Genomic DNA, 13581 nt, shown 5'->3' on the forward strand with positions numbered 1-13581 from the left:
CCACCACTCACTACCCTTTATATATATATATATAATATATATATATATATATATATATATATATATATATATATATATATATATATATATATATATATATATATATCATTTATTCTTTTTTTTATTTTGCTTTGTCGCTGTCTCCCGCGTTTGCGAGGTAGCGCAAGGAAACAGATGAAAGAAATGGCCCAACCCACCCCCATACACAATGTACACACACACACACACGCCCACACGCAAATATACATACCTATACATCTCAATGTACACATATATATACACACACAAACACATACATATATACCCATGCACACAATTCACACTGTCTGCCCCAATTAAAAAAGGGGGAAATTAAAAGAGTGTGGTTGAGAGAGCAGAAGAGGGTGTTTTGAAATGGTTTGGTAACATGGAGAGAATGAGTGAGGAAAGATTGACAAAGAGGATATATGTGTCGGAGGTGGAGGGAACGAGGAGAAGTGGGAGACCAAATTGGAGGTGGAAAGATTGAGTGAAAAAGATTTTGAGTGATCGGGGCCTGAACATGCAGGAGGTTGAAAGTTGTGCAAGGAATAGAGTGAATTGGAAGGATGTGGTATACCGGGGTCGATGTGCTGTCAATGGATTGAACCAGCGCATGTGAAGCGTCTAGGGTAAACCATAGAAAGTTGTGTGGGGCCTGGATGTGGAAAGGGAGCTGTGGTTTCGGTGCATTATTACATGATAGCTAGAGACTGAGTGTGAACGAATGGGGCCTTTGTTGTCTTTTCCTAGCGCTTCCTCGCACACATGAGGGGGGAGGGGGTTGTTATTCCATGTGTGGCGAGGTGGCGATGGGAATGAATAAAGGCAGACAGTATGAATTATGTACATGTGTATATATGTATATGTCTTTGTGTGTATATATATGTGTACATTGAGATGTATAGGTATGTATATATGCATGTGTGGACGTGTATGTATATACATGTGTATGTGGGTGGGTTGGGCCATTCTTTCGTCTGTTTCCTTGCACGACCTCGCTAACGCGGGAGACATCAATAAAGCAAAATAGAAATAGAATATATTCCTATGAGTCCACGGGGAAAATGAAACTCGAAAAGAAATATTTCTCTCTTGTGTCTCCCCTGATGATGTGATTATTACACGAAAGTGCACTTGGGAACTTTTCGTGTTTCATTTTCCCCGTGGACTCATAGGAATATCTTGATCACGCGCTACCTCGCACACATGAGGGGGGAGGGGGATGTTATTCCATGTGTGGCGAGGTGGCGATGGGAATGAATAAAGGCAGACAGTGTGAATTGTGTGCATGTGTATATATGTAGTTGTCTGTGTGTGTATATGTATGTGTGCATTGAGATGTTTGGGTGTGTATATTTGCGTGTGTGGACATGTATGTGTGTGCATGTGTGTGGGGGTGGGTTGGGCCATTTCTTTCGTATGTTTCCTTGCGCTACCTCGCAAATGCGGGAGACAGCAACAAAGCAAAATGAATAAATATATATATATATATATATATATATATATATATATATATATATATATATATATATATATATATATATATTATTTTTTTGCTTTGTCACTGTCTCCCACGTTAGTGAGGTAGCGCAAGGAAACAGACGAAAGAATGGCCCAACCCGCCCACATACACATGTATATACATACACGTCCACACATGCAAACATACATACCTATACATCTCAATGTACACATATATATACACACACAGACATATACATATATACACATGTACATAATTCATACCGTCTGCCTTTATTTGTTCCCATCACCACCTCGCCACACATGGAATAACAACCCCTCCCCCTCATGTGTGCAAGGTAGTGCTAGGAAAAGACACCAAAGGCCACATTCGTTCACACTCAGTCTCTAGCTGTCATGTAATAATGCACCAAAACCACAGCTCCCTTTCCACATCCAGGCCCCACACAACTTTCCATGGTTTACCCAAGACGCTTCACATGCCCTGGTTCAATCCATTGACAGCACATCGACCCCGGTATACCACATCGTTCCAATTCACTCTATTCCTTGCACGCCTTTCACCCTCCTGCATGTTCAGGCCCCGATCACTCAAAATCTTTTTTACTCCATCTTTCCACCTCCAATTTGGTCTCCCACTTCTCCTCGTTCCCTCCACCTCTAACATATATATCCTCTTTGTCAATCTTTCTTCACTCATGCTCTCCATGTGACCAAACCATTTCAAAACATTCTCTTCTGCTCTCTCAACCACACTCTTTTTATTTCCACACATCTCTCTTACCCTTTCATTACTTACTCGATCAAACCACCTCACACCACATATTGTCCTCAGACATCTCATTTCCAACACATCCACTCCTCCAACGTACAACTCTATCTATAGCCCACGCCTTGCAACCATATATCATTGTTGGAACCACTATTCTTTCAAACATACCCATTTTTGCTTTCCGAGATAATGTTTTCGCCTTCCACAAATTTTTCAACGCTCCCAGAACTTGCGCCCCTTCTCCCACCCTGTGACTCACTTCCGCTTCCATAGTTCCATCCGCTGCCAAATCCACTCCCAGATATCTAAAACACTTCACTTCCTCCAGTTTTTATCCATTCAAACCTACCTCCCAATTGACTTGTCCCTCAACCCTACTGCACCAAATAACTTGCTCTTATTCACATCTACTCTTGGCTTTCTTCTTTCACACAATTTACCAAACTCAGTCACCAGCTTCTGCAGTTTGTCACCCGAATCAGCCACCAGTGCTGTATCATCAGCAAACAACAACTGACTCACTTCCCAAGCCCTCTACTCCACAACAGACTGCATACTTGCCCCTATCTCCAAAACTCTTGCATTCACCTCCCTAGCAACCCCATCTATAGAGAAATTAAACAGCCACGGAGACATCATGCACCCCTGCTGCAAACCAACATTCACTGAGAACCAATCACTTTCCTCTCTTCCTACTCGTACACATGCCTAACATCCTTGATAAAAACTTTTCACTGCTTCTAACTACCTGCCTCCCACACCATATATTTTTGATACCTTCCACAGAGCATCTCTATCAACTCTATCATATGCCTTCTCCAGATCCATAAATGCTACATACAAATCCATTTGCTTTTCTAAGTATTTCTCACATACATTATTCAAAGCAAACACCTGATCCACACATCCTCTACCACTTCTGAAACCACACTGCTCTTCCCCAATCTGATGCTCTGTACATACCTTCACCCTCTCAATTAGTACCCTCCCATATAATTTCCCAGGAATACTCAACAAACTTATACCTCTGTAATTTGAGCACTCACTCTTATCCCTTTTGCCTTTATACAATGGCACTATGCAAGCATTCTGCCAGTCCTCAGGCACCTCACCATGAGTCATACATACATTAAATAACCTTACCAACCAGTCAACAATACAGTCACCCCCTTTTTTAATAAATTCCACTGCAACACCATCCAAACCCGCTGCCTTGCCAGCTTTCATCTTCCGCAAAGCTTATATTACCTCTTCTCTGTTTACCAAATCATTTTCCCTAACCCTCTCACTTTGCACACCACCTCAACCAAAACACCCTATATCTGCCACTCTATCATCAAACTCATTCAACAAACCTTCAAAGTACTCACTCCATCTCCTTCTCACATCACCACTACTTGTTAATACCTCTCCATTAGCCCCCTCACTGAAGTTCCCATTTGTTCCCTTGTCTTACATATTTTATTTACCTCCTTCCAAAACATCTTTTTATTCTCCCTAAAATTCAATGATACTCTCTCACCCCAACTCTCATTACCCTTCTTATTCACCTCTTGCACCTTTCTCTTGACCTCCTGCCTCTTTCTTTGATACATCTCCCAGTCATTTGCATTATTTCCTTGCAAAAATGTCCAAATGCCTCTTTCTTCTCTTTCACTAATAATTTTACTTCTTCATTCCACCACTCACTACCCTTTCTGCTCTGCCCACCTCCCACACTTCTCATGCCACAAGCATCTTTTGCACAAGCCATCACTGCTTCCCTAAATACATCCCATTCCTCCCCCACTCCCCTTACCTCCTTTTTCTCACCTTTTTCCATTCTATAGTCAGTCTTTCCTGGTACTTCCTCACACAAGTCTCCTTCCTGAAGCTCACTTACTCTCGCCACTCTCTTCACCCCAACATTCTCTCTTCTTTTCTAAAAACCTCTACAAATCTTCACCTTCGCCTCCACAAGATAATGATCAGGCATCCCTCCAGTTGCACCTCTGAGCACATTAACATACAAGTGTCTCTCTTTCACGTGCCTATCAATTAACTTGTAATCCAATAACGCTCTCTGGCCATCTCTCCTACTTACATATGTATACTTATTTATATCTCTTTTTAAACCAGGTATTCCCAATCACCAGTCCTTTTTCAGCACATAAATCTACAAGCTCTTCACCATTTCCATTTACAACACTGAACACCCCATGTACACCAATTGTTCCCTCAACTGCCACATTACTCACCTTTGCATTCAAATCACCCATCACTATAACCCAGTCTCGTGCATCAAAACTACTAACACACTTACTCAGCTGCTCCCAAAACACTTGCCTCTCATGATCTTTCTTCTCATGCCTAGGTGCATATGCACCAATAATCACCCATCTCTCTCCATCCACTTTCAGTTTTACCCATATCAATCTAGAGTTTACTTTCTTACACTCTATCACATACTCCCACAACTCCTGTTTCAGGTGTAGTGCTACTCTTTCCCTTGCTCTTGTCCTCTCACTAACCCCTGACTTTACTCCCAAGACATTCCCAAACCACTCTTCACCTTTACCCTTGAGCTTCATTTCACTCAGAGCCAAAACATCCAGGTTCCTTTCCTCAAACATACTAATTATCTCTCCTTTTTTCTCCTCTTGGTTTCATCCACACACATTTAGACACCCCAATCTGAGCCTTTGAGAAGGATGAGCACTCCCTGCATGACTCCTTCTTCTGTTTCCCTGTTTAGAAAGTTAAGATACAAGAAGGGGAGGGTTTCTAGTCTCCCGCTACCGTCCCCTTTAGTCGCCATCTATGACACGTTAGGAATGCGTAGGAAGTATTCTTTCTCCCCTATCCCCAGGGATAGCGGGAGGCTGGAAATCCTCCCTCTCGTTTCTAATTTTCCAAAAGAGGAACAGAGAAGGGGGCCATATGAGGATATTTCCTCAAAGGCTCAGTCCTCTGTTCTTAACGCTACCTCGCAAATGCGGGAGATAGCAAAGAGTATGAAAAAAAAATTGTTTATTTTATTTATTTATTTCCTTTGTCGCTGTCTCCCATGTTAGCGAGGTAGCACAAGGAAACAGACGAAAGAATGACCCAACCCACCCACATACACATGTATATACATACACATCCACACACGCAAATATAAATACCTATACAACTCAACGTATACATATATATGCACACACAGACATATACATATATACACATGTACATAATTCATACTGTCTGCCTTTTCTTCATTCCCATCGGCAACTCGCCACACATGAAATAACAACCCCCTCCCCCTCATGTGTGCGAGTTAGCGCTAGGAAAAGACAACAAAGGCCCCATTCGTTCACACTCAGTCTCTAGCTGTCATGTGATAATGCACCGAAACCACAGCTCCCTTTCCACATCCAGGCCCCACAGAACTTTCCATGGTTTACCCCAGACGCTTCACATGCCCTGGTTCAATCCATTGACAGCATGTCAACTCCGGTATACCACATCATTCCAATTCACTGTATTCCTTGCACGCCTTTCACCCTCCTGTATGTTCAGGCCCCAATCACCAGCTCTGTATCATCAGCAAACAACAACTGACTCCCTTCCCAAGCTCTCTCATCCACAACAGACTGCATGCTTGCCCCTCTTTCCAAAACTCTTGCATTCACCTCCCTAACAACCCCATCCATAAACAAATTAAACAACCATGGAGACATCACACACCCCTGCCGCAAACCTACATTCACTGAGAACCAATCACTTTCCTCTCTTCCTACACGTACACATGCCTTACATCCTCGATAAAAATTTTTCACTGCTTCTAAGAACTTTATCGAGAAAAAAGAAAAAAGAAAAAAAAAATATATATATATATATATATATATATATATATATATATCTCGGAAAGCAAAAATGGGTATGTTTGAAGGAATAGTGGTTCCAACAATGTTGTATGGTTGCGAGGCGTGGGCTATGGATAGAGTTGTGCGCAGGAGGATGGATGTGCTGGAAATGAGATGTTTGAGGACAATGTGTGGTGTGAGGTGGTTTGATCGAGTGAGTAAGATAAGGGTAAGAGAGATGTGTGGAAATAAAAAGAGCGTGGTTGAGAGAGCAGAAGAGGGTGTTTTGAAGTGGTTTGGGCACATGGAGAGGATGAGTGAGGAAAGATTGACCAAGAGGATATATGTGTCGGAGGTGGAGGGAGCAAGGAGAAGAGGGAGACCAAATTGGAGGTGGAAAGATGGAGTGAAAAAGATTTTGTGTGATCGGGGCCTGAACATGCAGGAGGGTGAAAGGAGGGCAAGGAATAGAGTGAATTGGAGCGATGTGGTATACCGGGGTTGACGTGCTGTCAGTGGATTGAATCAAGGCATGTGAAGCGTCTGGGGTAAACCATGGAAAGCTGTGTAGGTATGTATATTTGCGTGTGTGGACGTATGTATATACATGTGTATGGGGGGGGGTTGGGCCATTTCTTTCGTCTGTTTCCTTGCGCTACCTCGCAAATGCGGGAGACAGCGACAAAGTATAAAAAAAATATATATATATATATATATATATATATATATATATATATATATATATATTTATTTTGCTTTGTCGCTGTCTCCCGCATTTGGAAGGTAGCGCAAGGAAACAGGCGAAAGAAATGGCCCAACCCACCCCCATACACATCCACACACACAAATATACGTACCTATACATCTCAATGTACACATATATATACATGTACATAATTTATACTGTCTGCCTTTATCTATTCCCATCGCCACCTTGCCACACATAGAACAACATCCCCCTCCCCCTCATGTGTGCGAGGTAGTGCTAAGAAAAGACACAAAGGCCACATTCATTCACACTCAGTCTCTAGCTGTCATGTAATAATGCCCGAAACTACAGCTCCCTTTCCACATCCAGGCCCCACAGAACTTTCAATGGTTTACCCCAGACACTTCGCCTGCCCTGATTCAATCCATTGACAGCACGTTGACCCTGGTATACCACATCGATCCAATTCACTCTATTCCTTGCCCGCCTTTCACCCTCTTGCATGTTCAGGCCCCGATCACTCAAAATCTTTTTCACTCCATCTTTCCACCTCCAATTTAATCTCCCACTTCTCCTCGTTCCCTACACCTCCAACACATATATCCTCTTGGTCAATCTTTCCTCACTCATTCTCTCCATGTGCCCAAACCATTTCAAAACACCCTTTTCTGCTCTCTCAAACACGCTCTTTTTATTTCCACACATCTCCTTACCCTTACATTACTTACTCGATCAAACCACCTCACACCACATATTGTCCTCAAACATCTCATTTCCAGCACATCCACCCTCCTGCGCACAACTCTATCCATAGCCCACGCCTCACAACCATACAACATTGTTGGAACCACTATTCCTTCAAACATACCCAGTTTTGCTTTCCGAGATAATGTTCTCGACTTCCAAACATTCTTCAAGGCCCCCAGGATTTTCGCCCCCTCCCACACCCTATGATTCACTTCCGCTTCCATGGTTCCATCCGCTGCCAGATCCACTCCCAGATATCTAAAACACTTTACTTCCTCCAGTTTTTCTCCATTCAAACATACCTCCCATTATATATATATATATATATATATATATATATATATATATATATATATATATATATATATATACAGTATATATATATGGATTGAATCAAGGCATGTGAAGCGTCTGGGGTAAACCATGGAAAGCGGTGTAGGTATGTATACTTGCGTGTGTGGACGTATATATTTACATGTGTATGGGGGTGGGTTGGGCCATTTCTTTCGTCTGTTTCCTTCACCTCGCAAACGCGGGAGACAGCGGCAAAAAAAAAAAAAATATATATATATATATATATATATATATATATATATATATATATATATATATATATATACATATATATATATATATATATATATATATATATATATATATATATATATATATACATATATATATATATATATATATATATATATATATATATATATATATATTTTTTTTTTTTTTTTTTTGTACTAATCGCCATTTCCCGCATTAGCGAGGTAGCACTAAGAACAGAGGATGAGGACTGGGCCTTTGAGGGAATATCCTCACCTGGCCCCTTTCTCTGTTTCTTCTTTTGGAAAAAAAAAAAAAAATGAAGGGAGGATTTCCAGCCTCCCGCTCCCTTCCCTTTTAGTCGCCTTCTACGACACGCAGGGAATACGTGGGAAGTATTCTTTCTCCCCTATCCCCAGGGATAATATATATACAGTATATATATATATATATATATATATATATATATATATATATATATATATATATATATATATTATTTTAGGGAGAATAAAAAGATTTTCTGGAAGGAGGTAAATAGGGTGCGTAAGACAAGGGAGCAAATGGGAACTTCAGTGAAGGGCGTAAATGGGGAGGTGATAACAAGTAGTGGTGATGTGAGAAGGAGATGGAATGAGTATTTTGAAGGTTTGTTGAATGTGTCTGATGACAGAGTGGCAGATATAGGGTGTTTTGGTCGAGGTGGTGTGCAAAGTGAGAGGGTTAGGGAAAATGATTTGGTAAACAGAGAAGAGGTAGTAAAAGCTCTGCGGAAGATGAAAGCCGGCAAGGCAGCAGGTTTGGATGGTATTGCAGTGGAATTTATTAAAAAAGGGGGTGACTGTATTGTTGACTGGTTGGTAAGGTTATTTAATGTATGTATGACTCATGGTGAGGTGCCTGAGGATTGGCGGAATGCGTGCATAGTGCCATTGTACAAAGGCAAAGGGGATAAGAGTGAGTGCTCAAATTACAGAGGTATAAGTTTGTTGAGTATTCCTGGTAAATTATATGGGAGGGTATTGATTGAGAGGGTGAAGGCATGTACAGAGCATCAGATTGGGGAAGAGCAGTGCGGTTTCAGAAGTGGTAGAGGATGTGTGGATCAGGTGTTTGCTTTGAAGAATGTATGTGAGAAATACTTAGAAAAGCAAATGGATTTGTATGTAGCATTTATGGATCTGGAGAAGGCATATGATAGAGTTGATAGAGATGCTCTGTGGAAGGTATTAAGAATATATGGTGTGGGAGGCAAGTTGTTAGAAGCAATGAAAAGTTTTTATCGAGGATGTAAGGCATGTGTACGTGTAGGAAGAGAGGAAAGTGATTGGTTCTCAGTGAATGTAGGTTTGCGGCAGGGGTGTGTGATGTCTCCATGGTTGTTTAATTTGTTTATGGGTGGGGTTGTTAGGGAGGTAAATGCAAGAGTCCTGGAAAGAGGGGCAAGTATGAAGTCTGTTGGGGATGAGAGAGCTTGGGAAGTGAGTCAGTTGTTGTTCGCTGATGATACAGCGCTGGTGGCTGATTCATGTGAGAAACTGCAGAAGCTGGTGACTGAGTTTGGTAAAGTGTGTGGAAGAAGAAAGTTAAGAGTAAATGTGAATAAGAGCAAGGTTATTAGGTACAGTAGGGTTGAGGGTCAAGTCAATTGGGAGGTGAGTTTGAATGGAGAAAAACTGGAGGAAGTGAAGTGTTTTAGATATCTGGGAGTGGATCTGTCAGCGGATGGAACCATGGAAGCGGAAGTGGATCATAGGGTGGGGGAGGGGGCGAAAATTTTGGGAGCCTTGAAAAATGTGTGGAAGTCGAGAACATTATCTCGGAAAGCAAAAATGGGTATGTTTGATGGAATAGTGGTTCCAACAATGTTGTATGGTTGCGAGGCGTGGGCTATGGATAGAGTTGTGCGCAGGAGGATGGATGTGCTGGAAATGAGATGTTTGAGGACAATGTGTGGTGTGAGGTGGTTTGATCGAGTAAGTAACGTAAGGGTAAGAGAGATGTGTGGAAATAAAAAGAGCGTGGTTGAGAGAGCAGAAGAGGGTGTTTTGAAATGGTTTGGGCACATGGAGAGAATGAGTGAGGAAAGATTGACCAAGAGGATATATGTGTCGGAGGTGGAGGGAACGAGGAGAAGAGGGAGACCAAATTGGAGGTGGAAAGATGGAGTGAAAAAGATTTTGTGTGATCGGGGCCTGAACATGCAGGAGGGTGAAAGGAGGGCAAGGAATAGAGTGAATTGGAGCGATGTGGTATACCGGGGTTGACGTGCTGTCAGTGGATTGAATCAAGGCATGTGAAGCGTCTGGGGTAAACCATGGAAAGCTGTGTAGGTATGTATATTTGCGTGTGTGGACGTGTGTATGTATATGTGTATGGGGGGGTGGGCCATTTCTTTCGTCTGTTTCCTTGCGCTACCTCGCAAACGCGGGAGACAGCGACAAAGTATAAAAAAAAAAAAAATATATATATATTATCCCTGGGGATAGGGGATTAAGAATACTTCCCACCTATTTCCTGCGTGTCGTAGAAGGCGACTAAAAGGGGAGGGAGCGGGGGGCTGGAAATCCTCCCCTCTCGTTTTTTTTAATTTTCCAAAAGAAGGAATAGAGGGGACCAGGTGAGGATATTCCAAAAAAGGCCCAGTCCTCAGTTCTTAACGCTACCTCGCTAACGCGGGAAATGGCGAATAGTTTAAAAGAAAAGATATATATGTATATATATATATATATATATATATATATATATATATATATATATATATGATGTTCTGGAAGGAGGTAAATAAAGTGCGTAAGACAAGGGAGCAAATGGGAACTTCAATGAAGGGCGCAAATGGGGAGGTGATAACAAGTAGTGGTGATGTGAGAAGGAGATGGAGTGAGTATTTTGAAGGTTTGTTGAATGTGTTTGATGATAGAGTGGCAGATATAGGGTGTTTTGGTCGAGGTGGTGTGCAAAGTGAGAGGGTTAGGGAAAATGATTTGGTAAACAGAGAAGAGGTAGTAAAAGCTTTGCGGAAGATGAAAGCCGGCAAGGCAGCAGGTTTGGATGGTATTGCAGTGGAATTTATTAAAAAAGGGGGTGACTGTATTATTGACTGGTTGGTAAGGTTATTTAATGTATGTATGACTCATGGTGAGGTGAGGTATACATTGAGATGTACAGGTATGTACATTTGCGTGTGTGGACGTGTATGTATATGCATGTGCATGAGGGTGGGTTGGGCCATTCTTTCGTCTGTTTCCTTGTGCTACCTCGCTAACGCGGGAGACAGCGACAAAGTATAAATGAATAGATATATATATATATGATTTTTTTTTTTTGCTGTCTCCCGCGTTTGCGAGGTAGCGCAAGGAAACAGACGAAAGAAATGGCCCAACACATCCTCATACACATGTATATACATACGTCCACACACGCAAATATACATACCTACACAGCTTTCCATGGTTCACCCCAGACGCTTCACATGCCCTGATTCAATCGACTGATAGCACGTCAACCCCGGTATACCACATCAATCCAATTCACTCTATTCCTTGCCCTCCTTCCACCCTCCTGCATGTTCAGGCCCCGATCACACAAAATCTTTTTCACTCAATCTTTCCACCTCCTATTTGGTCTCCCACTTCTCGTTCCCTCCACCTCTGACACATATATCCTCTTGGTCAATCTTTCCTCACTCATTCTCTCCATGTGACCAAACCATTTCAAAACACCCTCTTCTGCTCTCTCAACCACACTCTTTTTATTATCACACATCTCTCTTACCCTTTCATTACTTACTCGATCAAACCACCTCACAGCACATATTCTCCTCAAACATGTCATTTCCAGCACATCCACCTTCTGCACAATTCTATCTATAGCCCATGTCTCGCAGCCATATAACATTGTTGGAACCACTATTCCTTCACACATACCCATTTTTGCTTTCTGAGATAATGTTCTCGACTTCCACACATTTTTCAACGCTCCCAGAACTTTTGCCCCGTCCCCCACCCTATGATTCACTTCCGCTTCCATGGTTCCATCCGCTGCCAAATCCACTCCCAGGTATCTAAAACACTTCACCTCCTCCAGTTTTTCTCCATTCAAACGTACCTCCCAGTTAACTTGTCCCTCAACCCTACTGTACCTAATAACCTTGCTCTTATTCACATTTACTCTCAGCTTTCTTCTTCCACACACTTTACCAAAATCAGTCACCAGCTTCTGCAGTTTCTTACACGAATCAGTCACCCACGCTGTATCATCAGTGAACAACAACTGACTCTCTTACCAAGATCTCTCATCCACAACAGACTGCATATTCTCCCCTCTTTCCAAAACTCTTGCATTCACCTCCCTAACAACCCCATCCATAAACAAATTAAACAACCATGGAGACATCAAGCACACATACCACAAACCAACATTCAATGAGAACTAATCACTTTCCTCTCTTCCTACACGTACACATGCCTTACATCCTCGATAAAAACTTTTCACTGCTTCTAACAACTTACCTCTCACACCATATATTCTTAATACCTTCCACAGAGCATCTCTATCAACTCTATCATATGCCTTCTCCAGATCCATAAATGCTACATACAAATCCATTTGCTTTTCTAAGTATTCCTCACATACATTTTAAAAGTTATATCCTTGTAATAGTTGATTAAGTCTAGAAAAGAATTATTTATAATTTGTTATTTTACAACTCTGCCAAGCGCAAATCCCCAAGTAGGAAGTAAAAGTTATCCCTGCTTCACATTTTAGGAATGTTAACCAAAAGATTCTCCCCTCCTCAACAGAGACAGCATTGACTAAACATATACAAGCCTCGACAAGCACTAAACAACCATCCTCCTGAATCCATTTTAAGTTCCACTACATCTGAAATTACGTTTCCTAGGCATACATAATTTGTGCTTTCTCATTTGTGTTTTGAAGACCAAACATTTCTCCATCAAAACAAAAGTTGATTCAACATATCACAAGACCTGTTATTCCCAGATGCAACTTGCACATTGAAGACACTACTTAACTTTCACTCCTCAATTACTTTGCATTTACCCAACAAATACACACAAAACAGTACCTGTGGCCCCATTGATAATAATGACTAGCTTTCTGAGTGCTGTGGTAACCCATATAAGGGGATTCTGGGTCAAGAATGTAAGTTATATGAACCGATAAAGTGCTCTGTTAGTAAATAACACAGTGTATTCAACGTTATGGTTGCAGATTGTGAGGCCCATACTATCTGTTCTTGTGAAAATGTGAATCTCTTTCTACCCATGGTTTACTTCATGCAATCACAATATTTCAGCAGCTTTCTGTGCATTATTATTTTGTTGATTTAGATTTTCTTTTATTAGATTCATCTGTCCTCTCTAGAATTTACATTTGATCCCAGTCTTTCATGGTTTCTTTTTGCTTTACCTGCTGTTGTCAAATGTCAGGTGCTCAGATCATTTTTAGTCTAGACT

At 41.5% G+C, this 13581-nt stretch overlaps 1 protein-coding gene across 48 annotated transcripts in view; it reads left to right on the forward strand.

The window, feature by feature from the left end:
- slo (calcium-activated potassium channel slo) overlaps positions 1 to 13581 on the forward strand; it is a 1069848-nt gene that overhangs the window by 781263 nt on the left and 275004 nt on the right. The window lies entirely within an intron of this gene.

This window comes from Panulirus ornatus, chromosome 43 (assembly GCF_036320965.1).
Source record: "Panulirus ornatus isolate Po-2019 chromosome 43, ASM3632096v1, whole genome shotgun sequence".
Lineage (NCBI taxonomy): Eukaryota > Metazoa > Arthropoda > Malacostraca > Decapoda > Palinuridae > Panulirus > Panulirus ornatus.